This window comes from Camelus dromedarius, chromosome 32 (assembly GCF_036321535.1).
Source record: "Camelus dromedarius isolate mCamDro1 chromosome 32, mCamDro1.pat, whole genome shotgun sequence".
Classification (NCBI taxonomy): Eukaryota; Metazoa; Chordata; class Mammalia; order Artiodactyla; family Camelidae; genus Camelus; species Camelus dromedarius.
The window spans coordinates 10,856,318-10,871,834 of NC_087467.1; the positions used below are offsets into that span (position 1 = coordinate 10,856,318).

Sequence of the window (15,517 nt, forward strand, 5' to 3'; positions counted from 1 at the left end):
GACTTTTCCTCTGTTTGCTGTTCTAACTCAGGGACTTTGAAGATTTTGGATTCTGGTTTTGTTTTTTTTCTCTCTTTTTTTATGTTTAAATAGAGTCTGCCTTGGCAGCCCAGTGTGGACTGGGGCAGGAGGGCTGTTGGTCCAGCCGTCTTAGGCAGCCCCTCATGGTCTTCGCTGAATCACTAGCACTTTGTGAAACACAGTTTGAAAACAAATTTATTCTAAAAGTAATTGCTGGAATTCTAGAATTCTAAGGAAATAAACTGATTCATAGTTATAACAAAACTCTTCTGAAACACAGAGTCATAAACAAAAAAAGTGATTCCCTAAAGCTGATTTGGTGTCCCAGAGTATGAATTATTCTCCTTGGAAACAAATTAGTTTATATGAGAATCAAATACTTGTCTACGGGGCAAAAATATCGGTTGTTCCAAGACAATCAGAAATATGAATTATGGTTTTAACTGTATTAAAGAGATTCATCTTTCTCCTAAGAGGAGATTCAGTGCTTTCTAAGCACCTGATGACCTCCAGGTAGGACAGATGTCTAAGCAAGGACACACTGCCATTATCTCTTTTGGAAATTGTCCTTTTTTCCCTGGAATCACCCCATTGAGATTCCATGTTAATCAGTGATTTAAGTCTTACTGGATAGAGATACGATTTTTTATAAAGAAGCCCATTTAAAATTTGTGTTCGAGATTAGTACAACTTTGGATATGTCCAATTGAGTTTAATTTCCCTGTTTTCGTTACCTTCAGGATGGTATAGCTCGCCTGTTCTTTATCAGTAAGGAGTAAAACCTTGCTTACTGACGTCACAATCAGGACACAGCCCTTCGTTAGAAAGATTTACAACAGATTTCAGAGTCTGTGGAAGGGAAACGGAATCGCACAATGGTGGCTTGTTAAGTACCGTGGTGATATCTGGAGTAGCTGCAGTTAGCAATACACTAAATATTCAACTCAAGCAGATGGTGTGAGATTTAGAGAATGAAAGGGTGTATTACTCCAGTGCATACTGTATAACAGTGTTATGCTATAATCAATCAGTAATAATGATGAATAATAATTAATCGTTTATACTTCAACCACTTGAGAAGAGAAGCAGTATGTAGCATGTGCATCACGCACTCAAATGTTAGGCTCTTATTTAGATTCCGTCCTCCTAAGTGGCACCTCTTTTTGCCGTATTTTTAAAATCCAGATGGGTTGCTTGGATCGATGGATCACGTGATCCCTTGTTATTTTTTTAAAATAACAATTTGTCATGAAACACAATTTGATTTGTTACTGGCAGTTTTCACTAAATCTCCCACTAAAAGTATACTAGCTATTTTTCACATCCAGACTAAAATAAATTAGAAATCAAAAACTTGATTAAATCCTAAATTACATCAAAGAAAAATTGACACCCAAAAGGTTAAATCCAGGCCACAAATGCCTCACAAATACACACAGTAAGTGTGTTCTTATAAGATTTCCCAGATATTTGCTGAATCTTCTCAAGGTCCAGCAAGTTCTACAGAAAAAAAAAAAAAAAAATCCAAAACCGTATTCTGAAACAATCTTCATGGACCCAGAAGACATCAAGACATATTAAAATTCTATATTGTAATACCATTGTTTTATCTTGGTGAACCTCTGGGACTCACCTGATTCAAATATAAATAAGGTGGTTTGATAACTTAAAGCTTTCCCACTGTTGCAGAAGATGCTAAGTTATTATCCGGTAAACAAATTCTAAGACTTTGCACCTTTCTTTGTATTTTTATTCTAATTAGGCTTTAGAAGATTGTTTATCGTATCTATTTGGAAGAATGTGTCTCATGCTGTGTCCTTCATTAAAAAGATTAAGTACTTGATCAATCCTTAACCTCTTAGTGTGTCTCATTAGTTTGGTAATTTATTCATCAAAAATACAGTCTAAGATGTGCTGGAATTGAAGCTCTGGTGTTGATCCAAGAAAGCATGCTGTGTAGAGCCTTGAACATCATCACTTAGAGTAATGACCCTGCACCAGAAGGAGCGGGGTTCCTTTATAATATGAGAAGTATAGAAATATTTCTGTCTTTCTGCTGCCAGTCCAAATGACAGCTTTTGAGATCTGCCTATCTGTACACCTTTTAGAGGTAAAAGTACTTGTAGAACTGTAGCACGTGGATAGTAAAATTTAGGGAAAAAAAAAAAAAAACAAGAATTCTAGCAACTATTTGAATCAGCATTTCTTTTGCAGTGGATTACCTACATAGATTAAAGGAATAGAAATGAATAATTGTAGAGAAACTGCTTGAAAACGGAAACCATCTTTAAAATTTTAATATATTGATTTGCCCCTCAATCTGATAAAGGAGTAATATACTTTATGTATGATTGTGTGCATTCTACACACGCACATATATGGAGGATTATGTTATTTCAAATTCAGTGGAAACAAATTAAAATTCACACAGACAGACAGCCACACACAGCTTTTAAGTTGCCCCATTTATCTGAGGGGCCTTATAGTCAGAAACAGATATATATCAAACACACAGAGACACACAGCCACACACAATCACATATATATTTTTATTTAAGTTGACAACTTTGAACTTCAACTATTCTGAGGGATGTATAATCAGGAATCTCAAATCCAAGCTTTCCTAATAATGGATCCAAACTAAACTCCTCTATCGTAACTGAGTGCTACGTGGTCCTTAAAATGCTGTTCAGCTCAGTAGCATTATCTTTTCAGTATGCAATTAATCTTTTCTTTTCTCATCTTGGTAGACACATGCCCATCTGCTCCTCATCATTCTTACTACTTAGCAGGGCAAGGGAAGTGTCATCTCAGGGTTTCAAGCCTCACCTTGATAAAATCGGAAAAATCCTGTGGATCTAGTATAAAGTAAAGAGAAAGGAAAAAGAGAAGCAGAGGGAGGAAAGGAAAGAGAAAGGAAGGCAGGGTCAAAGATAAAAACCAAACAAGTAAGGAGGCTGATTTTATTCGGTCTATTGCAACAGGGAGATCCAAACATCAGTGTCTGAGCGATGCAGTTCTGCCTTAGACTTTTACAAGGACAGTGGACAAGTTCCAAGTGGGGTGATTTGCAGGTGTGATTGTCACGCAACCAGGGAAATCTCAGTCAGTTAGCTAAAATGGAAATGTTTATCCCAGCTCCAAGCTAGTTTCAAAAGGGACAAACACTTCTGATCTCAGCTAACCATTCATGAGACATGGAACGGGAAGCACGAGGGTCTGTGTCTGGCTTTGTCAGCAAAAAGGGGAGAGATCTGTTTGCCTTGTTACAAGTCAGCAGGGGAGCCCTCTGGGAATCGGACAGGAGTCGCGAGTCACAAGGAAGTGCGGGACAGCAGGTCGCCTTCAGCTCCTGTGCGGAAGGGTGGCTCTTTGACAGAAGCTCTTTCCCGTAACACAGAAAGCAGGATCTTCAATTACAAGAGCTTCTTAACCATCATAGCTTTCCAGAGCTTGCGGCTCAGGTAACCTTCAACACGGTCAGCAGAAGGACAAGAAAAAAGAAGGAAAAACCCACAGATTTTTATTTAGAAATACTACCGTTTTTCTCTATGTTAAATTTCCTCAGAGTTAAATTCGTTTTAGAAACTAAAGCTTTCTCTGAAACTGTTCTCTTAAATATTTAGATCTCTATTAATTCTTTAATTTGATTTTTAAATTTAAATTTTAATTTGGCCTTTGATTTCGCTTTCATATTTTTATATATAAATTCATTCCATACCCTATAACCAACAATATACTAAAAATGTCATATTTGAACTTATTTTCTCAATATGCCTTTCCACCTATAATCTAAGTTACTGTGGACAGTTTATAATTAAAATTAAATTAAACCTTCAGAGACATGGGATAATTTTATCAATAAAGTGGCTCAATACCTTCATTTGTTCAAATAAAAAACTTTAGGCCCATAGGGATTTCCTATACTTCTACAATAACTTGCTTTGAGAATCAGAACTAGAACTCTGATTCCCTGACTCCTACTGTAGGTGTAATTGCATGGTAGTACACTTGTGGTCACATTTTAAAAATGAATGACAATATGCTCCCATAACCATTAGAACAGGTGAAAACTAGAATAAGCAGGGCATAAACTGCCGAAAAGTTATTTGTGGTTAAAAGGTTTAGAGCAAAACCTAAAAATCTGCAACACCACTGAAAATACGCACTATGAAAATAAGCTGGGGGCTTAACTACAGCATTTAATGAGGAGAGGCCAGGGATTCTGGTATACAGGACAAACTCTGTACACCGAGCAAAGAATTACTAATTTCAAAATATCAATAGTGCCAAGGTTGAGAAATCCTTGTTTATACAAAACACTTCTTTCAGAAGCTAATCTTGAAATTCAAGGTCTTTCTTAAGGCACTATAAATAACAAAGTCATTCAAATAAAAGGCATGCCAACATTATTAAAACAGATGACACCAATCTCACAATAATTGAATTAAGCATTCAGTTCTTTTCATGATTTTTAAACTTCTGTGCACTGACTGAGGTTACTAGAAGGTGTGTCCATTCAAAAGTCCCATGTCTGACTGAGTGAAAAGCAATATTTGGATCCTTCAAACTCTCTGGAGTATACTTCTGTTCAGAGCCACCTCTTTGATTTGATTCAAGACAGAAAGAGTAAAAGCCACTTAAAATGTATCCTAGGTGGAAAGTTACTAACAGAAGATTCTTCCAAGTGCGTTCAAGTAATCTCCAAAGCAGATACGGTGCCCACGTTCAGCAGGAAATCAATCCCGTCGTTACAGTGGTAGTGAATTTACACGGCCCGCTGTTGCCTGATTCTTGCGGCCTTCCTCCCAAGAGAGCAGTCTCAAATGTATAGAAAATGTACGTGTCCCTGAAGCTTTCCCTTATGGAACTCTGCTCCTCCAACTCTGGGTATTTACAGTGAGGTTTTTAATTGACAGACTTCTACCCTATCTCCCCATCCCAACCACCAGCCCAGGAATAGGCACATGAGCCAAGCTAGACCCATCTACCCTCCCAGACAGACTTCTTGAGTGAAGACTCATGGGGGCAAAATAAGGGGCATCTGAAGACTTTCCCAAGCGAGCCAAGTCCCTTGTGTTCTGATGAGTTCTTCTGCCTCCTCTTGAGTCCTGATTTCTGTGATTAAGACCATCTTTCCGATAAAACATATTTTTGCATTAACAAGAGTCAGCATCCTGGTGGACTCTGATCTTGTTTATAGGAGAAAAAGAAAACTTCTCTACAGTTTATGTACCACTTACCGATTGTATGACCTTGGAAAGTTAATTTACTTTCTCTATGCCTCATTTTTCTTACCTGTAAAGTGAGAATAAAAGCTACCTCATAATGCTGCTGTGAGATAGTCTTCCAGCCTTCCTCGGCAAGAAAAAGTAAGAGCAAGCTAAATAAAATAAAGTTTTAAATAAATCAAGAGTCTAATTATATATTATTATATATTACATAAAACCAAATTTCAAGTTTTTATAGAAAATCATTTGTCACACCAAGAACCATAGAGACCTGAAAGGAAGGTATCAAACAATTAGTAATATCAGGAAACAAGAGCATATCACTGTAGCCTCACAGACATCAAAAAGGAAATGAGGCGATACTCCGAGCAACTCTACACACATATTTTGGAGAACTTAGACAAGACTGATCAATTCCTTTAAAGCACAAACCATCAAAACCCACCCAATATGAAATAGATGTTTTTTGAATTGAACTATCAAGGAAATTGAATTCATCAATTAAAAGCTCCAGAAAAAAGAAACAACCAAAAGCCCAGATGGTTTCGATGGAGAAGACTACAAAATATTTGAAGAAAAAAGACTGAATGCTTTTCCTCCAAGAACAGGAATACTGCAAGGATGTCTACTCGCATTCATCTCATTCAATATAGTAATGGAAGGTTTTGCAGAGGCAAGAAAAGTAAATAATTTCATATGACATGATTGTCTACGTAGGAATTTCTAAGAAACCTAAGGGAAAAAGAAATCCTAGAATTAATAACTGTGTTCAGCAATGTTACAGGATACAAGATCAACATATAAATCAATTATGTCCTGCATATGCTAGTAATAAACATGGCACCAAAGTAAAATGTGATGCCATTTATAACTTCTAAAAAAAGAGAGAAACAAATGGAGATCTAACAAAACACATACAAAATTTGTATGCTAAAAACCATAAGATATTGATGAAATAAATTAAAGATTAAGTAAATAAATGGAGAGAGACACTGTGTTTTTAAGGACTGGAAACTAACACAGTAAAGATGCCAGTTCTCCATAAATGGGTAAACATTTTCACAAAACTTCTATCAAAATCTAAGCAATATTTTTTGTAGATATAGACAAGATTATTCTAAAATGTGTGTGGAAAAACAAATGAACCAAGATAGCTTAAATAATTTTGAAAAAGAATAATACAGGGAGGAAGCTACCTAATTTCAAAACTTATTATGTAACTACAGGATTTAAAACTGTGTGGTACTGGTGAGGGGTAAGCGCAGATCAATGGAACAGAAAAGACAACTCAGATTTAAGACACAGAAATGTGCCCAATTTATTTTTAACAAAAGTGCAAAACCCATTCTATAGAGAAAGAGTAGACTTTTCAAAAAATGATATTGAGACATTGAACTTCCTTAAGTGAAAACAAAACTAAAGACAAAAAAATAAACCTTCACCTCATACAAAAGTTAACTCAAGAGGTAACTCATAAGGCTACAAAATTCTTAGAATATAAGGGAAAATCAATGATATCTAGTGTGAGGCAAAGAATTCTCAAACTTGACACCAAAATATGATCCATTAAAAAAAAAAAAAGATAAATGGGACTTCATCAAAACTAAAATCTTTTGTTCCACAAAAGACCATGTAAAGAAGATGAAAAGACAAGCTACAGAGTGGGAGAAAATATCTGCAAGTCACACATTCAACACAGGACTTGTATCCAGCATATATAAAGAGCTCTCAAAACTCAACATTAAAAAAAAAAAAATCCAGTTAGATAAAGGACAAAAGACATGAAGAGGCATTTCACTGAAGAGGATATACAGCACATGAAAGGATGTTTAACATCATGGGCCATTAGAGAAATTCAAATTAAAACCTCAGTGAGACATGACTACACACCTATCAGAATGGTTCAGGTAAACAACAGGGGTAACACCAAACACTGGTGAGAATGCAGAGAAAGCGTATCACTCATCCATTATTGGCGGTGATGCAAAATGGTACAGCCACTGTGAAAAATAGTCTGGCGGCTGCTTAACAATTAAGCATGCAACTCTCGTATGCGCCAGCAATTACAGTGCTGGGCATTTATCCCAGAAAAATGAAAACTTATGTTAATGCAACAACCTGGATAAATCTGCAACAAACTATGCTGAGTGAAAAAAGCCATCCCCCAAATCTCTCACACTGTAGGATTCCATTTAACATTTTGGAAATTACACATTCACAGAGATGGAGAACAGGTTAGTGATTGCCAGTGCTTAAGGCTAGGGGCGGCTGGGGGTGTAAAAGGGCAACAAGAAGGAGCGTTGCATTGATGGCAGTGTTGTGCAGCTTTCCTGCATCAATGTCGTGATGCTGTACTGAAGTTTCGCAAGATATTACCAGTGGAGGTAACTCGGTAAAGGACACATGAAATCTGCCTTATTTCACACAGTTGGATGTGAATCTGCAGTTACCTCAGAATAAAAAGTTTAATTAACGAAAAGGGATGGCCTTCAAAGAATCTGAATTACAAGTGATAATTAAAATGATAATTTCCCTTAGACAGAGACTTGATGTTAGATAAAAAGTATTTATCATTCAAGTCAGGTTAGTGAAAACACAATTTCATATACTGTCTAAAAATTCTGCATCTAATGAGTGTTATTAGAAGTAGTTTACTCTATAATAAGCTAAATTTAAGTAATAGCTCCTAGTAATTGACTTTGCTAATTTGGTTACAATGAGAAATTCTTTACTACCCATTCCTTCAGTGACCCCACCCATGTAAATGTATAACTAATAATACACTATACTTAATCAAAGAGAATCATTGCCCCAGTAATTTTTAATCTCTCTCCTAGCTTTGTGTCTGGACTTTCAGTAGTTACCAAAAATAAAGTGACAGAACCCAAAACAACAAGTAGACAAATTGGTAGAGAAAAAGGGTAAGGTACCAAGTGTGAGTGTATTTCTTCTCTTTTCTCCTGTCGGATTCAAAATTTCTAATTTCCTAGTTTACTATAGCAAGCTAGCTATCAGCTCTATTTCATCTACTAATATTACAGAAAACATGATTTTGCCTAAGAGTATTACAAATGAAAAAGTAGTATTGCTGTCCTATGGGACTTATAAATTAGATACATGAGCTATAGCTAATAAAATTAATAAATTATAGCTAATTTTTAGCTACAGCTAATAAAAACCTATAGCATTCTTTAGTTTGTAGAAGCACATTACCTACTACTTATTTACTAAAAATGGCTGGTACTCCATGAATGTAGATACTGAAACAAATAGTAACCCAGTGATGGAGAGGCATGGCAAAGAATTATGTCTAAAAAAAGAAATTGTGCAAAAACATAGGTAAGACATCAAAATGGACTAGTGGGGAATACCAAGTAAGAGAGTGCAAAATCCAAATTAATTTTTGTTTCAAAGCAGCTTTCACATAAAACTGCCAATTTGACAGAAAGCAGTTATCTAAAGGAATATTATAAACATCTGCATGAGGCAAAGAAAAAGAAAATGTTTTGCCTATAACTAGAATTTGTTTTTTTGTCATCAATAAAAGAAATGTCTTTGGCGAAAACAGTCTCATGGTACCATTGAATCAAATGTGTATTTAAAGACAGATGTTTTATATGTGAACATGCTGAGTCATTTTCTGGTAAAGGATGCTGAACAGAGTACATTAAGCATATTGAACATTAAGTATAGAGAATAGAGTAATATCTTCACACACACTTGTAACAAAGGTTGTCATTATAAATATTTAAATCCTTTCAAATGTTCAGCATCTCAATTACAAATCAGATATGTTTCCGTCAACGTCCTCTTTTCATGATCTCTACTCCAAAATTTTATCATGATGTTTTCAAAAAAAAATCTTTCTTGTGGGAAACAACCAATAAGAAAACACAGGAATTCTTCATAATGATGCGTTATTTTCTTATTTTTATACAAAGCTTTATTTCCTTCATTAGTCAGAGTAATTCAAATATTGTACAAACTATTTGAAATGTTCTCCATTTTCAAATACTCTCTTTCTCAGATTTTTTTAGCTCTGGTTTTTAAATAAGGAAGCATCTGACCTTCAGTGTTTACGTGTTTGCAAAAATATATTTAAGACACCATTATATTTTGCTGAGCGATCTCTAAACACAAGTATATAAATCTCATTTATGAGTTCTATGAAATTGTACTCAAAATAGCTAGAAATACACATAAAGATTTGATCCTTAATCAGAGGAGTATAATTTTTTCCAAGTTATCCATGCACATAAATTGACTAAAATACACCTATTTTCACAAATTTTCACAATAATGAAGTTATTTTATTTTCTCCCTACCTTAACCTTTGTCCCAACAAATGAAATATTTTGCACGCCTCTTGTTCTACCGGTGCCTTGTATTCGTAGAACACTCGTTGTCACTGCAATCCCCTTCATCGTCTTTAAACCTCGTCCTAAAGAACATCAGTTGTCAGTTATCTCTCAAGTTACAGGAGAAGTACAGTGAATTAGCATAGGCTCTCAGCAGGGGAGTACGGCATTTTTCAGCTGGTAGTACCAACCTCTTACCAAATCCTTCCCCCAGCTTTGGTCTGGATACCGACTCTTGATGGAACCACTGTCCACAAGGAGGTGAAGTGCTATGTTTGAAATACAATCATTTCCTTCAGTGGCCAGAAGACAAAGCTCCAACTGGAACTTTAAAGCTAAGTTATCATCTCTGCTCCTTAAAATGCTGAACAATAACTAGGTTTTCCTACTGAAAGAAAAGTCCAGAACGACTGAAATCCACCCTTTCTATAAAAAACGCTCCAAGAACAAAGCGCGCACATCCAGGAAGAAACTGAACCCGATTATACCCTCCAAAGTGAAAGGGAAGAAAATTCAAAGCCTGCACCAAGAAAGCATGTGGTCAGGTACGTAGAACTGCTGGTGGAAACAGTTTAATCAACCATTCTTCCTAAGGTGTTTATGCGACTTCTGAGAAACAGGGTCCTTTTGTAACAAAGATTAAACTGCTTCCACTCTGAGTGGTACCAGCTAGTCACATCCTGATGTGTAACAGAGGACAGACAGGGACTAAGTCCAATACAAAAGGAGGAAGGAAAAAAAAAAAAAAGAGGAAGCATTGCTGATCAAACAGCCAGTTGTTCACAGCAGTGATTCAAAAAAACCCTTCTACATCTAAGCAATAGGATGACTTCTAACAATGTGCAGCAAAAACACTGCAGAAAATTGTTTACCTTGAAACAAAGAAAAGATCATTCATTTCAAAGCAAAACTGCAGTGCACAGCACTCTACAGCAAAACTCAAATAACCATGTAAGCATTAAAGACGAATTCCTTTGCACAATAGGAAGAAAGAAATATTAGCTAGAGAGTTCTACTTTTGGCCTACGAAGGCTAACTATGTATTAAAGGCAAGGGGAGAAGAAAAATTAAAAAGCAGAGACCAGCAATATTCGACAAAAGCTAAATTTTTTAATCCAGTTCCTGTAAGATCCCATTTAGATTTCCACAAGAGACACAAACAGCCTTGGAAACAGTTTTCAAAAATCATTAGGTCAACAAAATTTACGTACACCCTGCAGAATTTACATTGACCAAGTCCACATGTATCAATTCCCATTTGCCTTTTTTTAGCCCTCCTAGCAAATTCTAACTTCTGTAGTTTCCCATGAAGTTGAAGGATATTCACATATAGATTATATGTTGTAGACCATTAATTTAAACTGTTTTATTAGTTAAGCATCAACAAAATATGGATGTACAAGTACATATGTACAAATGTGTGCATATATATATACACACTAATATATCTTCACTGCAATGTAAAGTATCACATACATGTACAAAATGTGCATAGATATGTCTGTATATGTTTATATATGAAAATACATATTGAGTTTGTGTGTTTTTGCTCTCTGTCACTCAATACATATAAATATATATATATATATATATATATATATATATATATATATATATATACACCCAGTTAATGAGACAAATATGTTTATTTCTTTAGGTAAGATGCTCATTACGATTCTCTATAGACAATTATCCTAGAAACATAACATTTTAATTTTCAAGTGGTGACTTGCAACTATAGATATTTATTCTTTCGCTTTCTGATTGGTTATATATTATAAATAAAAACTTGTGTTATTTATAGATTACCTCCTCCAATACTAGCCAATGAAAAATAATAAGACAAGTTAGGAATAAAAATACTGAAACAGTGTTTTGAACTAGGTCTGGTTAATTTTTCTGGATCAATTTTCCTTCTCTTATTCCACTGTGAATAGATATGGTCTGTCTCCATGAAGTAAAAGTAGACTGCAGCCAGATAGTTACTGGCTACCTCGAGAGGTTCTAAGGTCAGTTTCATTTACCCAAAAATTGTAATTTGAAACTTCTATAAGTGGAAAGGCAATAACGTAAATACATGATGGAAATCTTAAGAAGGCAGCCCACGTAGGTACAAACGAGAACACTGCAGGGCAATCTCTTTGATGCAGGGAAAAAGACGTGGGGCGTGAGGAGGAGTTCCGTGTCCCAGGTCTTGGTGGAGCCCCTGGGACGTGCCCCTTCAGGTGTGGGTCCTTGGCTTCGTGCAGGGAAGAATTCAAGTGCGAGCCACAGCTGAGTAAATGTAGATTCATTCAGAGATACACACTGCATAGAGTGTAAGGCAAGAAAAAGGCAAGGAAAGCAGTGTGGGAATTGGGTGCTCAGGTTAAAATAAAAGTGGGTACACACTCTGTAGACAGAGTGCCGGCTGTCTCTGAAGAGGAGGGAGCGAAAATGGGCTGCTAAACATGGTGTTGCCAGTTTTTACAGGCTTGGTAGCTTCACACACCTACGGGTGGGGCCATTCCAACTACCCTGGGGAAGGGGCTGGGATTCCCAGGAATTGGGCCACCGCCCACTCTTTGGGTTTTTGCAGTTAGTCTTGGGAGCGTTGTGGCGCCTGCGGGCATGTTGTTTGTCATGCTAATATGTTACATTGAGCATATAATGAAGCTTAATTTCTACTAGAAGTCAAACCTCCAGCCATCATAATCCTCAAGGCCATCTGGGAGTTGAATCTTCCACCATTTTGTTGTTAATTGCTGTCATTCCTTGAATGGCTGTGCCCTGCCCCCTTCTCTCCTGTCTCATCTTCATTTAACCCAATGCTGTGCCCTCATGCAAAAGGCACCGAGCTCAAAATGATCTTTTTCACAGATTGAAGAATTTCTTCTGAAATTCTTGCCTCATGAATTGTCATCACAGTGCCCCAGATGTTAAGCTTCTGCCCGAATTACCAATTGTATGCGAGTTTACAATAGACACAACTTGATAATGTTGCTTTTCGCAAACAACTCATTACAAGGTAACTGGTTATCTGACCTTTAAGGTCCTTTCCAATCCTGAGATTTGAAAAGGCTGTGATTTCCTCCGGTATGTACAAATCTCATAGAAGGTTTAGGGATTTTATTAGGTCCTATTCAAATTCATGGGAAAGGCTAAATGCTGAGTTCTGAATGGTTCACTCAGATGGATTTATATGCTAATGTTACCAGAGATGTAGCCAGCCTGTATTTATTGACTTGATGACTATTATCTATGTAGACGTTTCTAAAATATTCATTACCATATTATCTAAGGAGCTCAAACTGTGAAGGCCATTTAGGTTTAGAATTTATCTATGTGCGGATGTGTTTGTCCCATTAGCGTAGGAAATGATCATCTGAAGTCTTCACATGGCTTTTGCAACACAATGTGTCTCCTTGAATTCACCTCCCAAACATTCAGATAGAGATACAGTCACCTGGTTTACCTTGCCTTGGCTAGGATTCCACCAACACTGCAGGACTCCGGTACACTATGTTTATTTATGTCTTTTCCCCCAGCTTCTTTCACTAACTGCTCATATTTTTCTTCCTTTGTTATTTTGTGCCCTGTGGCATAGCTCCCTCAATCAATTATTACAGTCAGGGCTGATGCTGCAGGATTCAAACAAAGGCCCATAAGCAACAAAGAAACAATGGCAGAGCAAGCTGTAGTCTGTGTGGCACTGGATCAGCTGATCAATCCATGATTGAATTGTTTTTAAATGTATGTCAATTCAAGATCGGGGCTCAGAGATATATTTGAAGCATGAAAGAAAGGGGGAGGGGTGGTTTCAAAACGGTTTTCTTCACAACAGGGCAGAGCTGACCTTGCAGTTAAAGATAGAGGGTGGGGAGGGGGGGAAGCTATAGGAAAGTGTGAGCAGTATGAATAAGAGCTGTTTACAGGGAGCTGTTTTAATACCCTTGCTAAAGCTGAACAATAGAGAGAGACAAAGCTCTGAAAAATGCATGCCTTTCCCTGTGATTGATCCTTTTATCTTTCCATTCCTGCCCAGATGATAAAATGCATTTACAGTGCAAACAAGAATTAGTGCCTTTATTTTCCCCTAATACGAGAAATGTTCCTTATTTAGAATTTTGCTATTAAAGCACCTGCTATAGTGTATACCCACCCCGCCCCATGCACTCACATGCTCCCAAGTTTTAAAAACAAAGAAAGATTTGAAGTTTTGAGGTGAAAAGCAGGAATTCCTTATGCTAGAACCCTTTTTGTTTTGTTTCGTGTTGCTTTGTTTTGGCAACTAATGAACTCATTCTTGGCACAAAGGTACCTGGAGTGATGCTAAAAATAAAATAGCCTTTCAAGCGAGACAGGCCTTGTTCTAAATCTAGATGACACTATCAAAAGCACCCAGGACAACTGCCAAATATGTTCAGCCTACATCAGTTCCCATCCCCAATCCCCGTCCGCCATCCACCCCCACTTTTTAACTATGTTATTTCTAAGTTTCTCTACAAATCATAATTCCACATTAGCAACACGCTGTATATTAAATAGAAAAATTCACATTTATTTAATATTGACATTGCATCATACAATGGGATAATTGCTTTCCCCTACTGTATCATTCCCTGTTCATAATGATTCTTCAAGGCAGCTCCCATGACCTTGCTTAAAGAAACTGCATTCTGGAGTTATTCAAAACATTCTGACTGCATGTGGCTTCTAAATGACAAAAGTGAGATGTGGAAACAGCTTTGGTTAAGCCCAAGGGTCTTACTTCTCTTTATCAATGGTTCTCAAACGTTAAGGCAAATCAGAATCAGTTGGAGGGCATGGAAAAGCACAAGTTGCTGAGTTTCTGTTTAGTAGGTCCGTGTGCAGCCCAGGACGCTGCAGGTCGGCACGCTCCCAGGGGATGCTGCGGTCGCTGGTCTGGGGAACCGCACTTTGCAAACCACTACTCCTGACTGTGACGCCTCTCTCTCTCAAAAGACGTACACGGGCTCTTTTACATTTTACTACCGACAAAATTTGTTATTCAAGATAAAATGCTTGAGAATCATTTGAAAGATGAAATACGACCTACTGATAAATTCAATTTTATTAAATTCTCATTTCTTATGCATCTAGAAATTACACGCTATGGGGATTAAGATAATGAATGCAGTGTAATCCCTGTCTTCCAACAGCTCATCAACTAGTTGAGATTACAGTCCTAGAGTCTTCCTGAAAGTTACCATTAATAAGGCAAACACAATAAATACTTCAGGAGAAGACTTTTTAAAAATGTGCTCTGAGAATGTGAGCTAAAAAAGTTGATTAAAAAAAAAAAAAAAACCCAAACAAGTCCCTACCTTCAATCTGCTTTATCCTAGAGCCACTTCTTCCTTTGCCTTCAGCGAGGACTCAGTTTACTCTATTTACTGCGACTCCTTCTTCAGATCCCACGCACACCAGAATCACAGAATAAGGCTTCCACCTCAAGCCTGCCAGTAAAACCACAGGGGGAAATTCACCCATAAGCTCCCAACTGCAAAAACCAAAGGTTTGAAAACAGCGCCTGGGTTCCTGCGGCTTCGAGCATCACTGATCGCTCTCAGCCCCGCACTCGCCCTCCTGGGCCCAGCTGACCCCTTCCTGTCTCCACTCCTCCCTCTCGCTGCCTTGGACCTTTGAGCTCACCTCTCTTTGTTGTGTCAAAACCTCTTTTACATCCATCTGCTCTTTATAAAGTTACTACTCCTTGAGTTTTGCCCTAGGTCGTCTTCTATTTCACAAGCCTCTCTTCACCTCACAGAGGAGTGATTTTTTATTAACATGCAAGTCTGTTCACCTTACTCCCCCTTCAAAAACATCTGCCGAGTCCCAGCTGCCTCTTGGCAAGCAAGGCTTCTCAACATCTGGTCCAGTTTTCCATCGGATCTCTTGCTTCTC

At 37.2% G+C, this 15,517-nt stretch overlaps 1 long non-coding RNA gene across 1 annotated transcript in view; it reads right to left on the bottom strand.

Annotated features, from left to right (window-relative positions):
* Positions 1 to 2,672: 2,672 nt before the first annotated feature.
* The window catches only part of LOC135319815 (uncharacterized), a 64,644-nt gene continuing 51,799 nt past the window's right edge, over positions 2,673 to 15,517 (bottom strand). The window contains exon 3 of the long non-coding RNA XR_010378726.1: positions 2,673 to 3,490. This is a non-coding gene — a long non-coding RNA (uncharacterized LOC135319815). The remainder of the gene's footprint in view (positions 3,491 to 15,517) is intronic.